A 24,861-nucleotide genomic window follows, 5' to 3' on the forward strand; every position below is an offset into this window, starting at 1 on the left:
AATAAAGTAATTAAATGTATTTATAAATATATAGTAAATATATTAAATTGAAAAAGTTTAACTATTATAAATAATATAAAAAATTATAGAAAAGTCTAGAGTAAATTTAATAATTAAAAAATAAAAGTGATACATATCTACGACTTAGAATCATCCCTTTAATGCTATAAGAAAATCAGTGAACTGAATTGACAGGGAAAAAAGTGTGAGTGGGCTCTCGCCCAAAAAAAAAACTCCACTAGATTAGGATTATTGCATACTTTCTCCTACGATGGGGATATCGTCTTGTTCTTTTATTAGAGTTTATTTTGTGATTAGGGTTTTTTGAGGTTCGGATTTGAGTGCAGTATTGAGTTTGATTTTGAGCTTTTTCATTTCCAGCTTATTGCTAGTTTGATTTTTGTTTATTTATTTTGGTTGTTTCAGTTGGAGATATGAGAGATGATATGCGAAATGCAAAATGATTTTTGTCTGATTTTTGTTTATGTGTCCAGTTCTTTGCTATAATCTAGGTTATTTATGTGGCTGCATTATTTACTCTATCTTAATCAATTGTGTGGCATTAGTTTATATACGTGTATTACTTATTTGTAAGCAACTTGTAATTATAAACTGCATCTCAAACCTCAACCACAACTCTTTTGTAGTAGTTTTGTGAGCAATCTCCACACAAGAGTTTTTTTTACAACATCAGGTGATTTTGAGTTTTCTCATTTTGATTTGCTTGCAGGAATTTTTGTTTGTTTGCTTCAATTGGAGAGATGAGATGAGAAAGGAAATATGATATCGTGGCACCACAATCCGGAACAAAACGATAGTGCGAAGATCTGGATGAGGATTGAAAATCAATTACTAGAAGATGGACGAAATGGTTGCGAGATAGGTGCTGGTTTCGCTGACGAAGAATCAAAGAAAACTCTGAGGTATGTTTTGTAAAATTGATTAAGGATTTAAAAAGGATATATTGTTACTGTGAAGAAAAACTATGATGTATGTATCAATCGTGCAGTAGTCAATGGATCCCGTGCTTATCAAACTCCACCGTCAACGAGGAGACCTTTGCCAACTGTAGGGAAAAGTCAGACCTGAGACTTGAGGTAGGAGCAAGTGTGGATGCATGGTAGGAAGACGGTGGTGGGCATATATATTGATCTTTGGATTGATTGACACATGCATATTTGTTTCTAACTTCAAAGATATTCCCATGAGAAAAATGATAGATGTTGCAAATGAGACATCCTAAATATTTTATTTACTTTCGTGTGTGTTGATCAAGCACAATGGCACAAGTTGAAGGTTGGATTTGTTTTTTTTTTGAACATCTTATGCGGCTGATGAGACTTATACATAATCTTTATTTTGCCTCCATAGCCTGTTGTGGTAGTCGATCCTCCCCAACCCGAGTTTAATTTGCAACTTCTCAAGTAGAGGAAATTGTGAATACTAAGAAGAAAGAAAATAACCAAGTGACAAATGATAGGCCAGAAAGTCACCATAGGGATATAGTGGCAGACGCAGAACCTCATTTAAGTGAAAACCATAGCGCAACAGTAGAAAAAGAATCAGCCACCATAACATCTCATGAGGATACCCAAAAGAAATCATATGCATCAAATCTTAGTTCCCAACGAAGAAAGGACCCAGCAAAAGGTATGTTACTTCCAGCATGGCAAGAGTATCTGCTACAAACACTGAGATTGAGAGTGTAGTTTTCCTAGATAATAAAATCATAAGATCAACACACAAAATAAATCTCCTACCATCTTTCTTCTTCACATGCTCTCATATAGTCTCTTGTTGCTGCACAATTGCCCTTGTTTCGTGATTACGGTTTCATGTTCTAATCAATGTAGCAGATTTGAGTACTGTCAGGAAGAAGAGTAAGAGGATTTAACTAGGGATTGTGTATAAACTACTAAGGGAGGCAAGCATATTTCTTCATTAATTAGAGTGAACATATGTTGGCCTTGCGCATGGGTCATATCTTGTACTACTTTGATATTTAATTAGTCTATTATGTTTATAGTGTATATCTAGATTTTATGTATATGAGATTAACTTTGCAAGTGCTAATTTCGTATGGATACAAGAAGGCTGTAGCAAAATTTCTTAGTTATGTTTGAGTGTGTGATTTTATCGGTTTACAATACTTATCCCAATACAATTTATTATTTGTGTTTTAATTTAAATAGTAATTCGTATAATATTTTTTTAAAATAAATAATATATTTCTTTTTTCAAAGTTCGGACTACATCTTAAGCTTTTCATTTGAAATAAAAAACAAGCACAAATAAAATATATTAATTATAAAAAATTAAAATAATATATATAATGAATATAAAAATATTTATAGAAATACAAATATATAAAACAAACTAATAAAGTAATTAATAATATATAAAGAAATGTCTTTATAAATATATTGGAAATAAATATATTAAAATATAAGAGATTAACTATTTCAGATAATACAAAAAAATAACAAGAATCTAAAATAAATTTAAAATATAAATAAGAAATATATATATATCCAATATTCTAGAACCACTGTCTACAATTATAAAATTTTTTGAATTGACAAAGGCTAAAAACCTTGTATAGTAGGTATAAGCATTTCATATTTTTTATTTTTATTTTTATATTTGTTTTGTTTTTAGGAGACACCAAAAAACTCTATTTTCTGATTAGAGTTATTGTATTCTCTCATGTTGCACGGCTATTGCTATTGTTCAGTATTAGAAATTATTATGTGATTAGGGTTTTTATGAAGCTTTGGATTCGGGTGCAGTTAATTACTGTGTTGATTATGTATACTCTAAAAGTGCGGACATTCTTATTTCTACTACTGCAATTTATGTTTGAGCCAAATATAGAAAAAAGTTTGCAGTATATATTTTAATTATGTTAATTATTAATTAATTATTATTATAATTTCCAGTAAATTTGATCTATTTATTTATTTTTAATATAAAATTTATATAATAAAAAAATACATAGGAAAATTAATAATATCTATATTATTACTTGATTTAATAAATTAATATATTTTACGAATAAAATAAATATATATTGATATTTGTGTAAAAAAATAATTAATTTTTTAGAAAATTATAAATAAATAAAATTAGAGTAATAATATTTAGAAAATATAGTAGGATAACTTTTAAAAATTAACTTTTAGGTCAATGTTTCAAAAAATTAATTTAACAAATAGTTAAATTGATTTTTTTTTTTTTTTCTCGTTAAACAACTAAGAGTTTTTTCAAATTGCTAAAAACTATTTGAATAACTGTATTGCAAACCCCCTCAATCTATATAAAATGAAAATGATCATCAAGATAAATTAAAATTATAAATAAATAAATAAAAATCATATGTATTGAATGTTCTAGAATTATCAGCGTGACATTATAAAAATCAGTGAATTGTAATGATTGAGAGTAAGTTCAAATATTTCTGACATTTTTTTTTTAAAAAAAACTTATTTAATTTCAAAGAGAAACAGTAAAATAACTTATTATTTTTAAAAAAATATTTGATTTAAAATCTTTCTTTTCTCTTCTCGTATATATGGTATTATTTTATACTCTCTGCTACTACACATAGTTTTGAGTCATTCTTGTTGGCTGCATAATACTACTTTCTTATTTAATTGGTTTATTATACTTAATAGAGAATTGTATAAGTAATATAAAAATATTATTTTATGTTGAATGTTGATATTTTGTGAAATTATAAAATATAAATATTCTATATATTGAGAATCATGTTTGAAAAAAATTGTTGGAAGAACAAATCCTTAGATTTTACGTAGTTATGGCTCAATTTTTTTAGTGCTAATTTTATGTGGATATAGGAAGGAAAGCTGTGACAAAATATGTTAGGTATGTTTGCATATGTAATTTGATCCACTATAGTACTATTCATGTGATTTTGATAAAATTATCAAAATCGAGAGTCTTGAGTTAAATAATATTTGGTTGATATTTTATAAGAGTAAATAATATAATTTTTTTTTTATTGTGGATATGCAAGTTGAATCGTAATTATTTGATTTAATATAAAAAAGGACAAAACATGTATTAATTATAAAAATAAAGTAATATATATAAAATGAATATAAAAAATATTTATAAAATTAAAAAATATGCAAAATAAAATTAATAAATTAATTTTAAAAAATACATAGAGAAATATACTTATAAATATATAGCACATATATTCAATTGTAAAAGATTAACTACTTAAGATAATATAGATAATTGCAGGAAAGTGTAGAATAAATTTAAAACATAAATAAATAATATAAATAAATACCACCCTTTTACAACCATCTCTACTATAAAAATAGGTGAGGAAGGATAAAAAGTAGGTGCAGCGGCGCACCAAAAAACACTATTTAAAATATTATAAAACACTCTAAAATAAAATAAAAATATAATTAAATTAATAAAAATATATTGAATCCAGTGAATACTATATAAATCTTTCAACCTTAGAATCAGGGTTATTGTATATATTTTCACCTTTGGCACTATTGTTCGTGTTCAGATTAGAGTTTACCATGTAATAAGGGTTTTTCCTGGTTTGGGTTAGTTGATTTTGTGTTTTCTTTTTAAATTTCCAGTTGATTTGCTTGTTAGATTTTCGTTTATTTGTTTTGTTGCTTCACTTGAAGATATGAGAGACAAAATGAGATCTTGGCATCACAATTTGGAACATAAGAATACTGAGAAGATCTGGCTGAGGATCAGGAATCGATTGTTGGGCGAGATAGGTGTTGGTTTTGCCGATGATGAATCAAATACAATTCTGAGGTAGGTTTTGTTAAATTGATTAAGAATTGGTTGTGCAGTACTCATTGGATCTTGTACTTATCAAACTCTATCATCATTTATGAGCAAAGGGAAAGGACTTGGATCGAACCCGAAAGATCTTCCACTCACTCCTGGCAACGAAATCTCAAAATCATCCAGCAGTGGTCGCCGTTCGACAACTACGAAGATCTCCTTCGTCGGGTAGCTTTCGAATCGATGACTAAGAACAGATACTATTCCTAGATGAACAAAAATTTATCGGTTTCTCCTCTGCAGTTGGATTTCTTGGATGAACAAGGGACGCGGATCATAATCTACAACATTTGGGAAGACGACGAGGGATCGCCTGAATTGGATTTCCACACAGTTGAAACATGTTCGTTTCTAACTTCTGCTCGTTGATTAAATCTTCATCGTTTATCTTTGAATATTGCATCTGTGCATTTGCTTGTCGAACAGGACATACAAATTCGAGGAGCCAGCCGAGACGAGAGCCAGATAGAGAATGCAGAAGTATATGAGATTTCACCCTGATTTTGCATCGTCTAACGGGGCATCGATGTTCAGCATCACGATATAATCAACGATAAGATTTACCATCAGATGTCTCCCGATTTCACATCTTTTCTTGTTCGATTTCCTTGCATCAGATGTCCGTGACGGGGATGATTGGATTCATCAAAGACGCAAGACACCATATCGACGTACAAGGATTCAATGTATACCACAAGAACCGCCTTATCAAGGTTCGCTGCGCCATATCTCTCCCTGTTTCGATCCATTTACGACTTTGAACTCTACTTACGCCCGCCCGGTGTTTTCGATTTTCTTACAGCCTTTCTGGAGGGTTTGGAGCCCGGCTAGAAGCGACGGCAGAGGAGTCGTCGGTACATTGTCCATCTCTATCGTTGGGTCGAACACATTTTATCATCGGTCATGTTAACATTGGTCATCTTTCAGGTGTCCTGAAAGCGAACTTTGTCGAGCCGGCGCACGATAAACAGGGATTTGAGCGAACGACTGCCTGGACTCGGCTCCAGTCGAGACTTATGTCCAACCAGAAAAACTACTGGTTTCTCACTTTGCTCAAAGTTCACTTTGATTCGGTTCAAACTGCCGGTTTTGATTTTTATGGTCGATTTACGCTTTATGCAGGTCCCGAAACTGCCATTTCATCGGCTACGCTCAGCGGTGTAGACCCGAGAAATGTGCTTCACCCGAGCCAGCTATCAAATTTCTTCATTCATCTGAGTGGACTGATCGACGCTGGATTTGGAGAGGAGACATCTTTCTTGTTCGGACCTGTGTTGACGGTGACAGACTTAGGAGGGCTAACAACTTTCGTAAAACCTATAGGTTGACTAATCCAATTAAGAAAAAAAATGGATAACATGCCAGGACGGATGAGAGAAGGCGCCTTTTTCTCGGACCCCAAGTATTGCCTCGAGCAACCCCACGAAGCTATTTGGATTGATGCCCGGAAGATGATTCTGCTCTTGAGGGATCTTCTTAGCTATTAGGTAACAAGTCGTAATTTTGTGGGATCATAGTCATTGTTTGTACTTAATTCAACATTGGAAATGAGCGTACATTGTAAGTTCAATAGGGTTTTGATTTTTCGTGGTCGACCTACAGATTGTAAGTATTTTGTTTGTCCAAAGCACACCAATTACGCAAAGGGGACATATTGATTTTCCAATTGATTCACATTTGCAAATATGGATTTCAATTGTTTCTAACCTCAAAATATATATATATATATGTATATACATATATATATATATTCTCATGGGTAAAATGATTCATGCGCGCAAATGAGACATCCTAAATTTTGTATTCACTGGCTAAGATAATTCGCTTGATTGGTAAGTTATGGATAGATTTTCGCAAGTGCTTTTGTGTGGATGATAACTTGAATTTGTTAGTTTTTATTTGTATAAATCCACAGGGAATTTATATGTGAAAATCAGTGAGTGATGTATATAGAAAAACGATCAGATATAATAGATTTTGTGGTTGTAGACTCTAAGTAGTTATCACAATTATTTATACTCTTTTTACTGGTGAGTTTCCAGGTCGAACACAAGGATTTTAAATCATGAATTTCAAATGGTGAAGATCTTGAAAAAGCGATGAGAATTGCAGGAAAGGATCCGCTTGCGGCGGATCAAAACTTCTAGTCTATTTGAAAGAGGTAAATAAGCGGTAAAAGAGGTGAGCGGAAGCAAGCGAAGCAAAGGCGTAAAGTGAAGTGCCAGCAGTAGCAAGATGATCGAGACATGAGCGGAAGCGGGGACTGAGTGAACGGGACATAGATGAATGGCGGTTACTGAGTGAACGGGACATGAGCGGGTGGCACATTATGATATATATATATATGTATATAGGTGAGCGACAGAGGTTGAAGGAGACGTGTTGTGTCTGACTTGTGCGTTACTAAATGGATAGATTCCCCTGGATGTAATGAGCGAATGATGTAAGTGTGTTAACGGAAATATATGTATATTACGGAAACGGTTAGAAAGAGATGATGTAATTATATAACCTGAAATGTAAAGAATTTATAACATTTTGACCTTAAGGGATTTACAATAAGACCTCAATGACACCCAGAATCGGAATATTATAAGAAAGAAACCCTACTGTCACTAGAAATCTCTGTGACCTAATAGACCACCTTCTATGCCCCATTAATTATCCCAACTTCTACCTCATTAGTGGCTTTACCCTTTTGTTACTTCTTTTTAATCAAAATTGAATTCATAACAGTAGTTGAGCAGGTCGACAAGGCTCCCGCGTACTCAACTACATTGAACTACCTTGAAACCGCTTTTGGTGTAAAACAAGGCTCAGATTAATCAATTCTTCTCATGCTCTAAACCAGTGAAATGAAGTTCTTGAAATTCAAAGTTTATATAAGTATGGATAAAGTGTGGAAGAAATGAGGATGGAGAACCGAATGATATTTCATTAATTACTACTAAAGTTGGAAAGACTAGAACTACAAAGCTGTAATTGAAAGCAAAATCTAATCTAAGAAAGCGATAAAGATTTGGCCAAGGAAAGAGGGAAATCCCTACTCCTTTGGCCATTCCTGTGGAGAACTCCCTTACAGGGTTGGAGCTCTCGGAGACAGGAAGACGACTGGACTGCAGAAAGTAATTGCTAAAAATACTTCAAAAATTGAAGAAGATATTTACATAGAGATATCTGACTCTATTAATAGTAGGTGAATTGGGACGGTTGCAAGCAGTTGTTGGGCGGTTTCAACCGTTGGACAGTTAGGCGGTTGCAAGATAGTTATTTTGTTGAAGTAGTTGCTGGCCATAACTCCCAGGATGCCCGCTTCGCTTGCATTGAATTGTAAAGGCTCAGATCTTCCTTGCTTGCCGGAGAGCTGGAGGGCATCAGCGCAGTTAGGCTCGCTTGTGCTAGCTGGAATTAAAATGGTTGAACCGCTGCAGTTGGAACACTCAGTCGAATTCTGGTGACATTTTGCAGCGGTGGGTGTTTGGGTTGTCGCTTGCAAGCGGGGGGGCTATCGCTTGTGACCGGTGGAAGCTACCGCTTGCCTCTCGCGCCTTGGTCTTTTTCAGTAGATATTCTGGGCGCTTGCAAACGGAGGAGGCTATCGCTTGTGGCGCATGCCTTAGCTTTTCTGGCACCAGACTACTGCTTAAAAAGGGTAAAATTCGTTAATAATCTCAACAACGAAATCTGGATCATGCCAAGCTATATAGATCAATAATGTATGTCATTAATGGGTTATTATGATGGTTTTTATATAGAAATTCGAGTAATACACAGTTTTGTCAAACTAAGAATATGTTCATATTTGAAGTCATCAGTGGATATGCATAGGAAGAAAGGCTTCGGTCAAATGTGTTATATATATTCGTGTGTGTGGTTTGATCTACCAATAGTACTCGTTCCTATTATTCTAATAAGGTATAGAATCTTTTAGAGCAACAATATAAGATTTTTGTTTTTCTAAATGAATGTGTTAGATTTCGTAATAATTGGCAATTTGAATTCGGATAAAGAATTCTTTTTCCAGAACCTCATGGTCCAAGCGATTCCATTATGAATGATTGACTTCATTAGATAGATTAGATAGTTTCCCCTTCCCTTCGTGCGGATTAATATTTATTGTTTCCTTCGATACAATACTCTAGCTAACATCAATAGTGAATAGTAGTTCACATTTATTATATCTAGGGTATTTGCGAGTCAAACTACATACATAATGTCGCATGGTAAATGCAAATCAACATACATAAGCAATAGTTCAATAGTCTGAAATAAGCATTTCACTTAGATATGATAAAAATATATATATATAATTTTGTACTGCTTCCTTACAAAGCAGCATAGCGATTGCAGTCGGAAATACAAGTACCCTATAACAAATTACTATTATTATTATTGAGCAGTGGCAGAATCGTCGACAGAACGCCAGTACCCGTTGAAGAACCACATGGAGTCGGCTTCCACCACGACCCCGTCCTGGTTCCGGTGGCAGCTGTAGTACGCGTGTGTCCTGTTCTTTATAGCGAATGTCGGATGTCCGAAGCTCGCCTCCCGGGCTCTGTCATGCTGACATTACATTACAACCATTTCAGCCTTCTTCATTAGGATTTATTTAGTGATTGTTATGAATCTCAGATGTATTTTAGAAGAATCAAATCAAATATTTATTTTTTTAATATATTAAAATTTTTTAAAATTTTCATTTAAAACATTATATTTTCTGTGTGTTGTTTCTTACTTGCTAGCGAGGCCTTCGAGATTTTCTCCATCTCCGATGATTATGTAAACAGGGGCCGACTGGTCTCTCACTGGTGTACAAATTCCATTCACAACATTGTACGCAATGTTAGACACGCGTTCCTGAAATATTTATCATTTTATAGAGAATAAACACGTACAAAAGTATATATACCTATATAAAGATATGAAACTGATTTTGATGGAAGAATGCGAATTAAAGCAATCAATCTGTGGCAAGGTGGACGTGTTTGATGCAACATACCGATTGTTCATAGGCGTGTACATGGCCAGCAAACACGACGTCGACTTTGTATTTGACGAACCACGGCTCGTACATAACTCTCATGGTTTCTCCTTCCATGTAGTGGTAGTTGTAGTTGTTGTACCATGGAGAATGCATTAGCACAATCAGCCATGGCGTCTCAGATCTGTTCACCTTCGGCAGCTCCTCTTCGAGCTACGTGTATTGAGGAGTGTATTTACCTTTCAAAAAAGAGCAAAAAAGAATAACAAACAAGTAGTCGCACGCCATTTTGACCAGTTTTGCGATTGCATTTTGTTTATTTACCGACCGTATGCTGAATAAGAAGCCAGAACTATGATATGTGCCGAAGCTCTCTTGATAGAGTACCAAAATGGTTCGGTGCTCTTCGATGCTTTGTAAGGGACGTGATAATGGTGCTTATAAGGCTTGAATGGTTTTGTTTCACCCTGCAAAGATTTAACAGCTGTAAGCCAAGTTGATCCCATATAACATATGTTACCATCGATTTCAGCACAAAAATATATTCATACAACACACCTAAAAGTATGAACCGACAACACATTCTTTAAATCCATCTTCTAAATTATCAGCTAATTACTCATCCTCTAATCCAACAGCTAGCATAAACATAATTCTTTTCCAGAAATGGAATTTGAGAAGCTCAATCAGTTGTGATTAAATGAAAATATGGATTGATTCTATGATATGATCCCCCTAATGAAAGAAACTACATAGTTAAAGGAAATGAAGAACACTTACAATTTTAGAATCGAAATCGATCTCATGATTTCCATCAGTCCAAATCCAGGGTTGGAAAGCCACACTTCTCTCCACAAACCTCCCCTACGAATCCCACCTCCTATTGTCATGGAAATCATACCTATCGGCATAAGAAAGATCGCCAACAAACAACAGAGTCTGCCCCTTCTTCGGATTCTGCTCATAATGTGTAAGTGTCTTGTTTGAGTCGTAACTCTGCCCCAAATCCCCTGTCAAAAAGCTCACAAAACTTCAATTCAATCATTTTGAAGCACTGGGAAGTTCCAAGTTTAGGCTATGATATTTAAAGCTCTCCAAGACCATAATACAGCATATTATGTATCTTGCCTATCCAACAAGTATGTATACAAGTAGATATATATGTATGTATGTATGTATATATATATGTATGTATGTATATACCTGTAAGACCAAAAGTATATGGAGCATCAGGTCCAACAGGTGGAGGTGCAGTGAACCAGAAAGTTCTTGTTGTGTGCTCAATACCGATCTCGTAATAGTATTTGGTATCATACTGCCCAAAATTTAGAGTACATTCAATGTTAGATTCACCACTTTTTGATGCACATTATCAAATTTTCTCTAATTTTCGTAATCAGGACAAATCAATAACAAATTATACTAAAGAATTAGTGTGAATTCAATGCTGGATACACAACTTTTTTATTTTCTATTTTACTTATCTTTCAACTTATAGAGAAATAAAATGAAATTGAAAATAAGAATGTTTCAGTGTATGTTTATTTTGTTAATTTGTTTTTTACTATTTAGTTTTTATAGTTTTCTTTAAAAATATATTATTATAATCTCATAAATATTATATTCAAATTTAAAATTAAAAAAAATCACCGACTAAATACAAAAATATTTTTTGACGAATTTTCAATGAAACTCTTTCTTATTTGATTTATCATTTTCTCATGAATTATTCATCCTGTAATTTTCCATTTGGTACACACTCTATATTAATGTATCCATCTTGTTGTAATTTTTCTTATATATTTTTAAGTGAATTTTCTATTTTACTAAATAAAAAAAAAATCAACTCTAATTTTCATATGATTTTTTTTTTTCAAATTTATTTCTTTACCATTATTTTTCTACAATCGTATTATTTATTCAAAACATATTCTCTATTTTTACACACGAGTATAACACATATTTAAACATGAAAAACTTAAATAATTATTTTAATAAAAAAGCTCAAATTTCTTTCACAGCTGGGTAGTAGGTCTGGAAATAAAAACACGGGCGTGTTCTCCAGAATACGCTAATGTTGGATCCGAATCACCTACCCAAGAGCAAAATTGATGAATAAGTTTTTTAACGGAATTAGTTTTGATACATATTTTTGAATGGGATTAAAAATGAAAAAAAAATAAGATTTTAAGATGTTAGAAATAAAATAATACTTCCCTGTCCAAAACAATAGTTTTATTTCTATAAATAACCGTATCACCATAAAACTAGCTCTTATTTTTCCATTTTAATTACACAATTGCCACTACTTTTTACACTAATGCAGCAAAAAGGTCTTTTATCTATACTTATTACCAACTACCAATATAATATCAATATTTCTTAAATCTCGTGTCCAACCCAATTAAGACTATAGTTTTGGGAAGGAGGGAGTATAAAAAAGTTAGAATTATAAAAAATAAATAACATACTAATTATAAACAAACAAAATTAAGTTTTCGCATCGGGTTTTATAAACAAGTTTAAAATTTTCAGATTTTCGGGACTATTTCGTATCAGGTTTTTCAGATTTGTTCGAGTTATCGGATGACTTGAAACAAAATCGTTGACATGTATCTGACCCGAAAAAATTCGTATCGTATTTGAATTGTCAGACTTGGATTGACGCCCTTAAAAGAAGTAAAAAAGTATGGGTTCAATCCTAGACAATCCCAATAAATTTGGCATGTGTGTGCACGCATGTGTTAAAATAAAATTTCAGCAATATCCGTGGGAACGCGCGGAAAAGTCAAGTCACACCTAGCGGCGTCGGGTTTGAACCCATTACCTCACAATTACAAGTTTACTCCACACACCACCACTAGACCATCCCTTGCGGGACAAAATATATATATTTTTTTATAATACAAAATATATATTATTTATAAATAATAAGTATCTCTTGGGTATCCAAAAATCCGAATGCAAAGTCACGAGTCTACTTATACACTATCAAGATTATATTTTACGGACTATTATTATTATTATTATTATTATTATTATTTAATGTCCATTGGGAGTGGTCTGAATAATTTATAGGTGGGCACGGACATGCCATCCCCTACTAAAGTTATCCATCTTTTACCATTGACTTCCCTGATGTGCGACCTCACTTGATCGCTTTATTCATCATTTAGCTTGCATTTGGTTTTTAGTTCGATCGAAACTTTTGTTACACAACCTGATTCTTCTGTTCTTCGACCAAGCCGCGTCTTATTTAATTTTTGCTTGATTGAGAATGGAGTCGGACAATTTCAACATATCAGATTTGCCCATTGCCGTTGGCTATTTCATCCCCACCTTTGATCAAGATAGCCATATGCTAACCCTCTCTTTGTCCCCTTCCGTTACTCTCCACCACCTCCTCCTCCAGACGAATCGGCGGCAGCCTGTCCTCCCGTCGCGCGGGGAAGATCAGCGGGGAGCGCCGGCAGTGACAGAACTAGCATCTAAATCTCGACGGAAAATGTTTTATTTATTTAATATTTACCTAATAAATTTAAATAAAAAATAATGACATAATTATATATGAATTTAGATAGTTTTGAAGGGGCAAATTGTATATAAATACATAAAAAATAATATTTTTAATACTTAAAAAAATTATAAAAAATTGGGCTTGGGGTGTGCTCAGGACAGTGAGAGAGGGACTTGAATATCAGCCCGCAATGAACCATCGGACGATGATCCACAGCCTGAGTTATTTGTTTCGAAGGAGATAACCATCATCCGCGGTACCGTCCAGTTCCGGTGATGCGAGCAGCAGTTGGAGATAGAGTTCGATCTGCAGGAGAAGTTCGGGGAAGTGGCGGCGTATTTCCAGCAGCACCAAGCTGAAGCAGCTCAAGTATTTCAGCAAGCACACCAAAAACCACCACACATTATCCAGAGGTCGGCTCCTTAAGAAGCAGAAAAATCGGATTGTTGATAATGTCAGTCGAAAACGAGATGAGTCTCTACCGGAGTCGAAAACGAGATGACTGTCCACCGGAGTCGAAAATAAGATGACTCTCCGCCGGAGTTGAAAACGAGATGACTCTCCACCGGAGTAAAAATCGACACGACTCCAAATGAGACAAAAACGAGATGATTCGTTTCTCTGACCTTCTCAGCTGGGTATCTACGTGGCGATAGTATGTTAGGTGCATCAAAGGCGGATCAGCGTAGCAAGTTCGGCACCGGAGGACTATTTTAGCGAAAAATATTTACTTGCGGCACTATTTTCAGACATGGTCCATTTAAACTCCTAAAATGATAAAATGAGTCAAATATGGAACTAAAAAAATATTTTACCTGCAGAAAAATCAGTGAAAAATTAGTTATTATTTCTTAAATTATGAACAATAAAAATATAAGGGGATAAAATTATTTATTATTAATGGATTGTGTATACATTTAGTAGACAAAAAATAAAATAAAATAGTGATACGATTTTAGTATACCGAGGAAGTATTGCTTATGAAGTGGGGATCTCTATTGCAAATATATTTTGAAGAATGTTCGAAATTTTTGTATGCAAACATTAACCACCGTGTGTCGTCTTGATCTATTTATGTATTTTTTAAAAAACGTTTCCTTATATAATTAATTCTCGTATCTCTAAATAGAAATTAACTCTTTTTTTTCCCTTAATTAACAAATATATGAATTATTTATGAAATACATATATATATATATATATGATATTTGCAGCATTAGAATATATTGAATCAACCTTCTTTTTTTTTTCTTTTTTTTTTTTCTTTTTATGTAAAAACCTGTCCAAATAATTACTACACAAATTGTAATGATGTTTTATTGCAATATAAATATAATGTATGCCTTAAAATAATGTTCACATGATCATAAATTGATACAACGTTTTTAATACATGAAATGTTCATTATGACTCATAAGTTTGACTTTTTTATTTGTTTAGATACAAAATCTATCAATTAATCAAATATATGAACAAAATTATTTATGAAAAACAATATTCAAATCCTTGTACTGATATTTTTATATATTAATTTTAGAATGTTCCTTAAACAAATATTTTTCATATATATATATATGGCTAAATTGCACAAAATCCACCCGTGATTTCATGAAACTGTACCAAATCCCCCATACTTCTAAAACTACGTCAAACTCCCTCGTGGTTTTATAAATTTTGCGTCTAACCCCCTCACCGGTCCTTATTTAACGGTATTTGACCTAAATGCGCTAAAATTGCAAATAAATTTTAGAATCTCAATTTCTAAACCCCTAAACTTACAAATATATTTATTTTTTTATATTTACCCTAAAAAAATAGTAAATATACTAAAAATAGTTATTTTTCTCAGGTTCTAAGAGTTTATTTTTACTATTTTTTTAGGCTAAATATATAAAAAAATAAATATATTTTTAATTTTAGGGGTTTAGAAATTGAGATTCTAAAATTTATTCGCAGTTTGAGCGCATTTAGGTCAAATACCGTTAAATAAGGATCGTTGAAGGGGTTAGACGCAAAGTTTATGAAACCACGAGGAAGTTTGACGCAGTTTTAGAAGTATGGGGGATTTGGTGCAATTTCATTAAACCACGGATGGATTTTGTGCAATTTAGCCTGTATATATATATTTTAACAAATTCAATAGTTTTCCAAATTCAACAATATATAACTGTTTACTAAATATATATGGTATGCTATTTACCGTGTCAGAATATGATATTGAAACAATATTTTTATTAAGGTAATAATACGAAAAGGTTAATTTAATTAACCCTCGGTGCAAACACCTCCCCCCACCCCCAAAATATCACCAGAGCCCTAATCCCGTCAGTGCAAAAATCTCCCCACGCGATTCCCAGCCACGCTGCCACCGTCTTTCCCTCCCTCCATTGGATGTACTAATTGCACTTGTTGGGATCAGTTTTTTTACTTTTCTTTTGCAACCCTCGACTAGGTGCGTATTTACAATATAATGTGTACACATCATCAATGCTTGAAAATGATGAATTCACCCGGTAATCATTGCCCTTAGAAGTAAATGATACATTATGTTATAAATTATACTACACATAATACTATGAATTAATTTATGTACTATAAAATTATGATGTCAATTCAGTATAAACATTGTGTAAGTAAATACTAAGCATTTTTTTTACCCAACGTATGACATATTTATGTATACAATTTTATGATGTTAAATATTAGAAAAATTAAGTGGAATTTATTTGATTTAAAGCCCGTATCAATTCTCCAATTTTCTTGGATATTGTCTCTAATTTCTAAACTTTGATATGATGTGATGCAGTTACATAGAACCAATTAAACATGATAATAATTTTTTAGGGAATATTTACCAATAAAAAATGTAATGATGTATAGATTTCTCAGTTATGATGTCATCATAGTACTATTACGATGTTTTATGGTAAACTAAATACAATATAATTTTTTTTTTCAAATGATGTTTATATAATCGCAATATGATGCAATAATATCTACAGTTAAAAAATTCATTGTAATGGGTAAGTTTGACTTTTCTACTTCATAATATACAAAATTTATTCATATATCAAATCTAAGGGGGTATTCTATTGAACTTTTAATGAATTCAATCCAAACTAAGTCTTTTAAAATGATATTCAATTCAGACTTTTAAATGTTTTTAAAATTCGAATGTATTCAATCAAACTTTTAAAAAGTATTTTAAAATTAGGAGGTATTCAATCTAGTATTTTAAAATCTTATGATATTCAACAATCCGTAGACCTAAAAGTCTGTAGATTTTATTGGATTTTAGAGAAAAGTTATGAACAAATTGTACAATACACAAGAAGAGATTTTAATGGATTCTTAAAAAATATTATTAAATTTTATGTACAATACACTTGACAATGGTATATTTTTCCTCTCCATATCAATTTTGCGTTATTGCCATTTCACATTGAAATTATTAAATTAATAATGCATATACAGACATAATAATATTATGCTAAAATTCTATTAAATTAAAATAAATTATATATTATATAATAATATAATAAAAATTATAAAATTAAAAATATTAATATATAAAAGTAATATTATGTTATAATTATTATACATCATTAATAATATATAATATATATTCATATATACTTTAATTTATAAAAATGTAATACTAGATATATATTTTGTATTTTTATTTAATTATTGATTTACTAATATGTTTCATATAAATTTATACAAATTATATAAATTAATAAAAAAAAAAACTATTTTACAATCATATAAATCTATATAAATTCATAAACAATCCAATTAAATCTATAAAAATTCATTTAAATCAATATATAATTAAAATCCATCAAACTCTACTTAGACCATGTGAATTTTGTCAATGCTCATAAAACTATGAACTTTTTAAAATCCAATAAAATTTTAAATGAATACACTCCCTAAATCAATTAACACAATTATTTTTAGAAAATATTAATCACACCTTTTCATGAAATGTTGGGTTTGTTTTTTCGGCAATATTTTTCTGTAATATTTACTTTCACACACAGTAAAATATAAAATCGTCCCAATGAAATCATTCCGATCACTTTGTTTTTTTCTTCCTACAATATTCTATTGACTATCTGTATTTTTAATTGATTTCGGTGATGATTCAATAACTCCTACCTGCGACTACTGATATGCTGGATAAGCAATATAAGTATGCTTTATTTATATGTATAATATGATGTTCAAAGAGTAAATGTATGATATAAAATAAAGTCACTAGTACGTTACATTTTTGATAAACGAAAAAAAAAAAAAAAACTTACTCTACATTCACGGGTTTTTTTAAATTTCATCTTCGATCATGGGGTGCTGGTACTCACTGAAATGTACATCATTTTGATCCATCTTCTTCAAAATCCAAATTCATATTTTCTTTTTTTTTTTAGTGTGAAAATGATCGTGCTTGGATTTATGATCACTATCACTAACCTAATAAAGAAATGTAATATTTATAGATGCATTTTCTTAATTTATGCATAAATTTATGTTTGCCTTATTTATTATATAATGCAAATTACATATCCACTCTCCTCGCGTTGTTGACTGTCCATCTTTCATCCAATCTCATGGTTGTGATGGAATCAGAATGATCCCTAATTATAGGGTTCACGACCATACTATAACTGTTATTTTACTCTATCTACTGAATTTATTCCATTGTTTGATGATCTTTTAGTTTTACATTAAAAGTTTACTATCTAATTTACCATTTATTTTGTAAAAATATATCTTTCTCAATAGAGTTAATTGCAATGTGCCGTATGAAGACTACATGATTGAATATGTACCGCATAATCATATGTATACTTTTTAAAAAGCATAAAAATATATCATTAAGTTGCATTAATTAATTCATGTTGGGAAAACAAAAATCAAAGCATTGATAGTCATAGCACTAATTTTAAAATATTTGTCATAACATCATATATTAAAATTATTTTGACTTCAAATCTATACTCTTAGAACAAAGCAAAATAAGAATATTTGTACTAATAATAATCATATACTTGACAAGTTAGCATAATTTGTATAATATCAAATTCAAAAAGCATTTTAACCTGAAAGTTCACCACATTTCCTAATCATCAGCCAATTGAAAAATGGCCTCAACCATATCTATCTTTCAACGCTCGAGCCATTTGATTTGGGCTGAGGCCACATTGGTGCTGCTGCTTCGACCACCACTAAAGTTTCCTTGACCCTTGAAGCTATCACTTTGGAGACATGTTTTGTGGCTGTTGCGATAGTTTCCTTGACCACCACTGCTGAAGTTTTCTTGCGCAATAAACCAGAAGGTTTCACATCCGATGCCCACTTAATATGGTTCAATATATAGAATATATAGTAGCATAAGAGAACAGAACTCCGAAGCATCTTGCAGCAGCCTTTAAAATTTATTTCCAAGACTTCTAAAGATGGCTTGTCAGAACTTAATACCTCAACTTGTGAATCATTTAATCCATTTTTACGTTACATGTAAATATACCCGTGCACGCTAAACAAAACTAGAGATGGAGCCTGACATCGGAAAAGAGCAGCATTCTAATCGCCTAGTCCAGAAAGTGAAACCGGATTGGACAAACATGAGAAACTTAGGCTACTACCCAACAAAATGATCCCAAATAGATGAAACAGATATTTCTTTCTACAAATGAAAAAAAGGACGTCCCAAACTCACATCGAGTAGAAGCCTAGCCTGAAGATTAAATTTGTATCCCTGCATTTTAGCTGTCAAAAATATTTGCAGTGATAACTAATGTAAAAGTCAAATGAAAAATTAAATTTGAATGAAGCATTTTAATTTGTATCCCTGCCTTTGTTGTCACACAACAAAGGCAAAGCCAAAATCCTAGACATAATAAATGTTAGTGACAACTCAATATTGATGTCAGCATTGTATTGTATGCCGAAAACAATGCTTGGGTCATTCACACATGGTACTGAGGGAAACAATAAAAAATCCACACAACATGGAAAAAGCTTTTAGTTAAGAGGTTCAGTAATTTTAGCATAATCATATGAGTACTATAGGTTGATCAAACCACCACTCAAACATATAAAATCATTTTCAAAATTGACCCATAACTGCATAAAATCTAATAATTACATAAGAAAGTAGAAAAAGAATGATTCTTTATCATCACATTCATCCACCAATGCAGCATTTATTAATGGAGCATACATTTTAGGTCAATTGGGAAAAGTTTGAACACAAAGACTAAAAGTATTTAATGCCACCCCTTGCCACCCGGGAAGCATTTGAGGAATGATGGGCTTGTCAATTTCCCAAGACTGGGTGTGATAGTACTTTATGTATATATCTAGTTTCCTCTTACTTTTCCTTCAAACCATAGATCTCCACTCAGATGAATGAAGAAATATGTATATGTTCCCTGCAAGACAGGGTTTAAACACACTACTTGCGTTTCCGGTGTCTGCAAGAGATGGCGAGCTGCTGCAGCCACTGTCCAGAATTTGGGCAAGCCACCGCTGCTGCATTTGCACCTTGGGAGACATAAATTTGCTGATTTTTTTTGAGTCGGTCACATAGATATCGTTGGATGTTGTTTTTCAACACCAACCTATTTAAATTGATATAAAAAATTAAATATATTATATCACACACTGTCACATATCAATCCGACCACAACATACCTCTCACTGTCCTTCTGTTCCCAAATCTGCTGTCATCGCTCCAATTGAAGCAACCAAAACAAACAAATTAAAATCAATTAAATATAAAAAAAATTAAAATTATCTGAAAATTTGAAAATTCAATCCAAGCAAACAAAAAAATTAAAATTAATTAAATATAAAAAAAAATTAAAATAATTTGAAGATGATAAAACTCAAAATGAATCGAGCTCAGAAGCCACTTACCAAAGAATTAGAACCATTCAAAAAACCCTAATAAAAAATTAAACCCTAATCACAGTCTGGATGTGTTTCTGGAAATCATCACACAAAAGCATAAACTTGCGAAATGAGAAGAGCGGAGTCCTTTTATAGGACAAAGACTCTACCAGAACCTAGAATATTCTAAGCGTTCCCAAATGATCTAGACGTGTTCTACAACCTTCCAGAAGGATTCCGGAATATTTCTAAAATTTTTAGCCAAATCTGGGTGAACGCTTTTGAGACTACTTCGAAAAGCTAAATCACCATTTTCGCCTTAACCGTTTTCTATAATGTATTTATAATTTTTATTTATTTATATTGTAAATTTATTCTAGACTATTCTTTTTTTTATTGTTATTATTATCTAATGTCTTTAGTTACTCTTTTATGACATACTATATCTATATTATTAAATACCTTTCTTTATGTATTTTTTAATTACTTTATTAATAGTATATTATATGTTTAATTTTATTAAAATTTATTTTATATATTACTTTAATTATCTTATAATTATTATATTTTAACTGTGCTTTTTTTTTAATTTAAATAAAAAATTACACCACAATCCACGGATTTCAATAAAAAAATATATTATTTTATCTAGTAAAATTATTGTACAATATTAAATATTATTTAAACAAAAATTCAAACAAAAACTCACTTTAAAATCAAAACAAACAAACCCTTTATAAATAAAATATTTTAGGTTAGTTGTTATTTTTTGCATAATTAAAATAGATATATAAAAATATGAAATACATATTAATTATATCATTTTTATATATTATTTCCGAGATTTTAAAATCTAAATATATATGCACCCAATTTAAATGATAAGAGGAAAATCTTATAATTTATTTAGTTTTGATTTGAAAATTAAATTTTTTATTTTACTTTTCGTTTAAATAGTATATAAATGTGATATAATATTGATTTGTATTTAAAATTAAAAAACATAGAAACTTTTATCTAATATGAAATAATTTAATTTTGAATTATAAAACGGACAAAAAATACACTATTTTCTCTCACAAAGTATTATTTCAAAATACTATCAAAACAAAAATTTAAATTAATATTTCATTTCAAATCAATTTTAAATCACAATCAAACAAATCCAATGAACATCATAAAAACACTTTTAAGTAGCCCGAGATGTCGGTCAAATAAAATGGTAAATCAATTCTAACTCTTGCGTTATTATTTTCAAGAATATGCACAAATTAGAAAAAAAAAAAATCCCTATTATTTTTCCCATTATTTTAAATACCAATAGCTACATTATGATACAAGAATAGTAAATCATTGAAGACCATATATATATATATAACAAAATAGGAAAATGACTGTGCAACGTATCAACAGAATTAAAGGTAATTATGAATAGACCATTGTTAGTATCAAATGTCACTTCAAGGAAAGAACAATCTTTATACTTTCGGTTCAGGAGGGTTCTATGAAGAAATATAATAGCTCTGAATCCACGACAAATCAAAGTAGGCATGCCAAGAAGCAAACGAAGTGGCAGTGCAATTTATTTGTTGTTGGCTCAATCTCGTAGTCTACAAAACTTCTGGGAGTTGTTTGTTTCCCGGAATTGAAATATCATAATTTATCAAAGCCATTCCCTTCAAAACCATGTATACATCTCTTTCGCTCCCCATAACACGATATTCAATTTGTATATTTTTTACTACAATGACAAAAATGATAATATATATATCCCTCACTATAAATTTTAATCTAATATAATATCATATTATTTAATTACAAGAGTTTCATTGTTACTACTTGCATTTTTGTTATCTTAATCAAGACATCTACTTTTACATTTGTGTCGAGCATTTAAGTGAATCATATGGTCTAAGCTTTATTTTTGTTTACTGTGGTTATGTGCTCATAAATGACCCATGATTCTACATACAAACAACTGTAGTTGTTGATCTAGATGCACTGTCATATTTTGAAAGAAGAAGATAAAATAAAATACACATATATGTTCCGGATTGAGAAAGGTTAAAAATTATAATTGATCAAGAATAATTAAGAAATATATGGCATGTCAAAACTGCGGTTTTTCAATGTAGCTGAATTATTGAAGTTCCACAAAACCAAAACAGAACCCTTGTAGCTGTAAAAGCGAATGGAATTTAAAATTAGTGTTAACAGATGTAAAACAAATACGAAAACGCAGTATGAGTGTGTTGTGTGGTTTGGGCAATCTTGTTAGTTCTAGGGTACACAACCACTCTGTATATATTATGATTTATAACTTCTAAGGCATTCATTCAAAAAAGTTGAAACATTATAATATTGCTGCTGTAAATTAATTCCACACACTCAAACATAGATAACACATTTAACCAAATTAAAGGCTTCTTTCTTCTACATATCCGCACGCAGAAAAGCATTCACAAAGTTGACTCATAAGGGCATAAATCTACATACACATTGTATGCATGATATATGTAACAATTAAATAAAGAAGTAGGAAGGAGATATGATTCTCATATACTCAGAGAATGTATTATATATAGATTATATATAAGAGATGGGTTGCGAATTGGAAAATGAGTATTGTAAAATTTACTTGGTATACATTGAACAAAATTGAAAAAATTGCATAAATTGTTGGCTGAAATTGAACTTAATTGAAAGGATTAGGTATTCTTAACTCAAAAGTATTACCAACCAATGGTTATGGAACATACATTTAGGGTCAATTGGGGAAAGTTGTACACAAAACTAAAGTAATGAATGCCACCCAGGAGGCATTTGGGGAATATTGGGCTTGCTGATTTCCCAAAACATGCTGTGATCTTGCTTTATGTATATATCTGGTTTCCACTCTCGACCCGCTTCACAGATTAAGGGGCATGCCACAGTGTGCTCTAGGATCTCCTCGTACTTTTTTCCCAATAGATATCCTAGTGTTCATCTTTACTCTGTTGAACTTCAGAGATCAGAGACACTGCTCAGGCTTCCGGTGTCTGCAAGAGATGGTGAGTTGCTGCAGCCACTGTCCAGAATTTGGGCAAGCCACTGCTGCGTTTGCATCTTCGAAAATATAGTTGCCAGACATATGAATTCGCTGATCTTTCTTTGAGCCGGTCACATAGATATCGTTGGATGTTGTTTCAAGGCCAACCTGCAAACATTGACATTTAATAGATAGATACAATACATAAATTGTTAGTTGTAATTGATTTTAACTGAAAGGATTAGCAATTCTTAGCTCAAAGAATATAACCAGACGATTTTCATGGAGCATACATTTTGGGTATATGGGGAAAGTTGTGTTGGGTATTTAATTAAATAGGTGAAAGAAAAATAAACTATTTGTCCCAGATATAATATTCCTCCCTTTTTGGGATGGAAGACGGAATATCAATTCTAAAAATTTATTCTGAAAATTTATCTTCCATTCTAATTCGATTTGCGGAATTCTTCCATTCACAATTCGTTATATCCTGGGAGGCGATCGGTGGAAGGCCGAATTTGCTTCAAAGAAATCGCGTGTTACGCGAGGCTCGAATTTCATTTCGCATCATTTGATTTTGTATTTTCGGATTTAGCCGTATCTTAGATTTCACCAAAATATTTTCCAACAATCTTGAAGTGAATCGGGTGGAATCTGAGATGGCTCGAAATTCCCAAAATCCGCCGGTAATACGGACAGCCGTGGTGGAAGTGACATAAATCTGAATAAATGATATTCAGATTGGCACAATTGGGGAAGAGGACGAGGAGGTTAACTCCAACGTTTCACACTCATGTTTTCTATATTCCATGACCTCAACCACCCTGTCCAAACGGTGAGGCAGCCTAGAGGGCTGCCGCCGAAAAGGCTATGCCGGCAACGTATGAACAAGGTCTTCAAGGCCGCGATGGAGGGAGCGCAACCTGTTGTTGCCTCCTCCAACTAGCCTATTGGCTGGAGAAAAAAAACGGGATCTTGCTGATACCCGTGTGAAACAGCCTTTTGCTGTTCTGCCTCGACCACAACATATGTTCCAGGACCTGCACAGGATTTCGTTGCGTCTGCCAGACGGCTACAAGATGACTTGGTATACAGCCTGTTGCGGTTGCGGACCATGTAACGCAACCTATTGCTGCAACTTTCAAGCAGCCTGTTGCTGCGGCAACCGAGAAGCCAGAAAAATTCAATGGGCAGAATTTTAAAATATTGGCAGCGGAATATTTTGTTTTATCAGATCATGCTGAATGGACAGATTGGCTAATGGAGGCGTGCTCTATTGTGCCGGAACAACCTCGGAAGAACAAAAAAAAAAAAAAAAACACAAATTCTGAAAGTCATGAAACACTCATATTTGATGTGCAAAAAAATTATATATTGAATGGCTTAAGCGACTCTCTATACCGGTGTCTGCCAGTATGCATTAATGGCTAAGCAGCTGTGGGAAATGTTGGAGAAGGCTAAGCAGCTGTGGGAGATGTTGGAGAAGAGGCGAAATGGATTCGTCACTCTTTTGAGAACATTCGAGAATGAGACAAACTTGTCTCTGCCATAACCCTTTACTACGATAGTAAATCTCTTACCGGC

General features: G+C 32.1%; 1 pseudogene; it reads right to left on the bottom strand.

Annotated features, from left to right (window-relative positions):
• Window positions 1-9,240: 9,240 nt before the first annotated feature.
• Window positions 9,241-24,393, bottom strand: LOC127260329 (purple acid phosphatase-like; annotated as a pseudogene).
• Window positions 24,394-24,861: the final 468 nt, after the last annotated feature.

This window comes from Andrographis paniculata, unplaced genomic scaffold (genome assembly GCF_009805555.1).
Source record: "Andrographis paniculata isolate CXL003 unplaced genomic scaffold, ASM980555v1 Contig61END, whole genome shotgun sequence".
NCBI lineage: Eukaryota > Viridiplantae > Streptophyta > Magnoliopsida > Lamiales > Acanthaceae > Andrographis > Andrographis paniculata.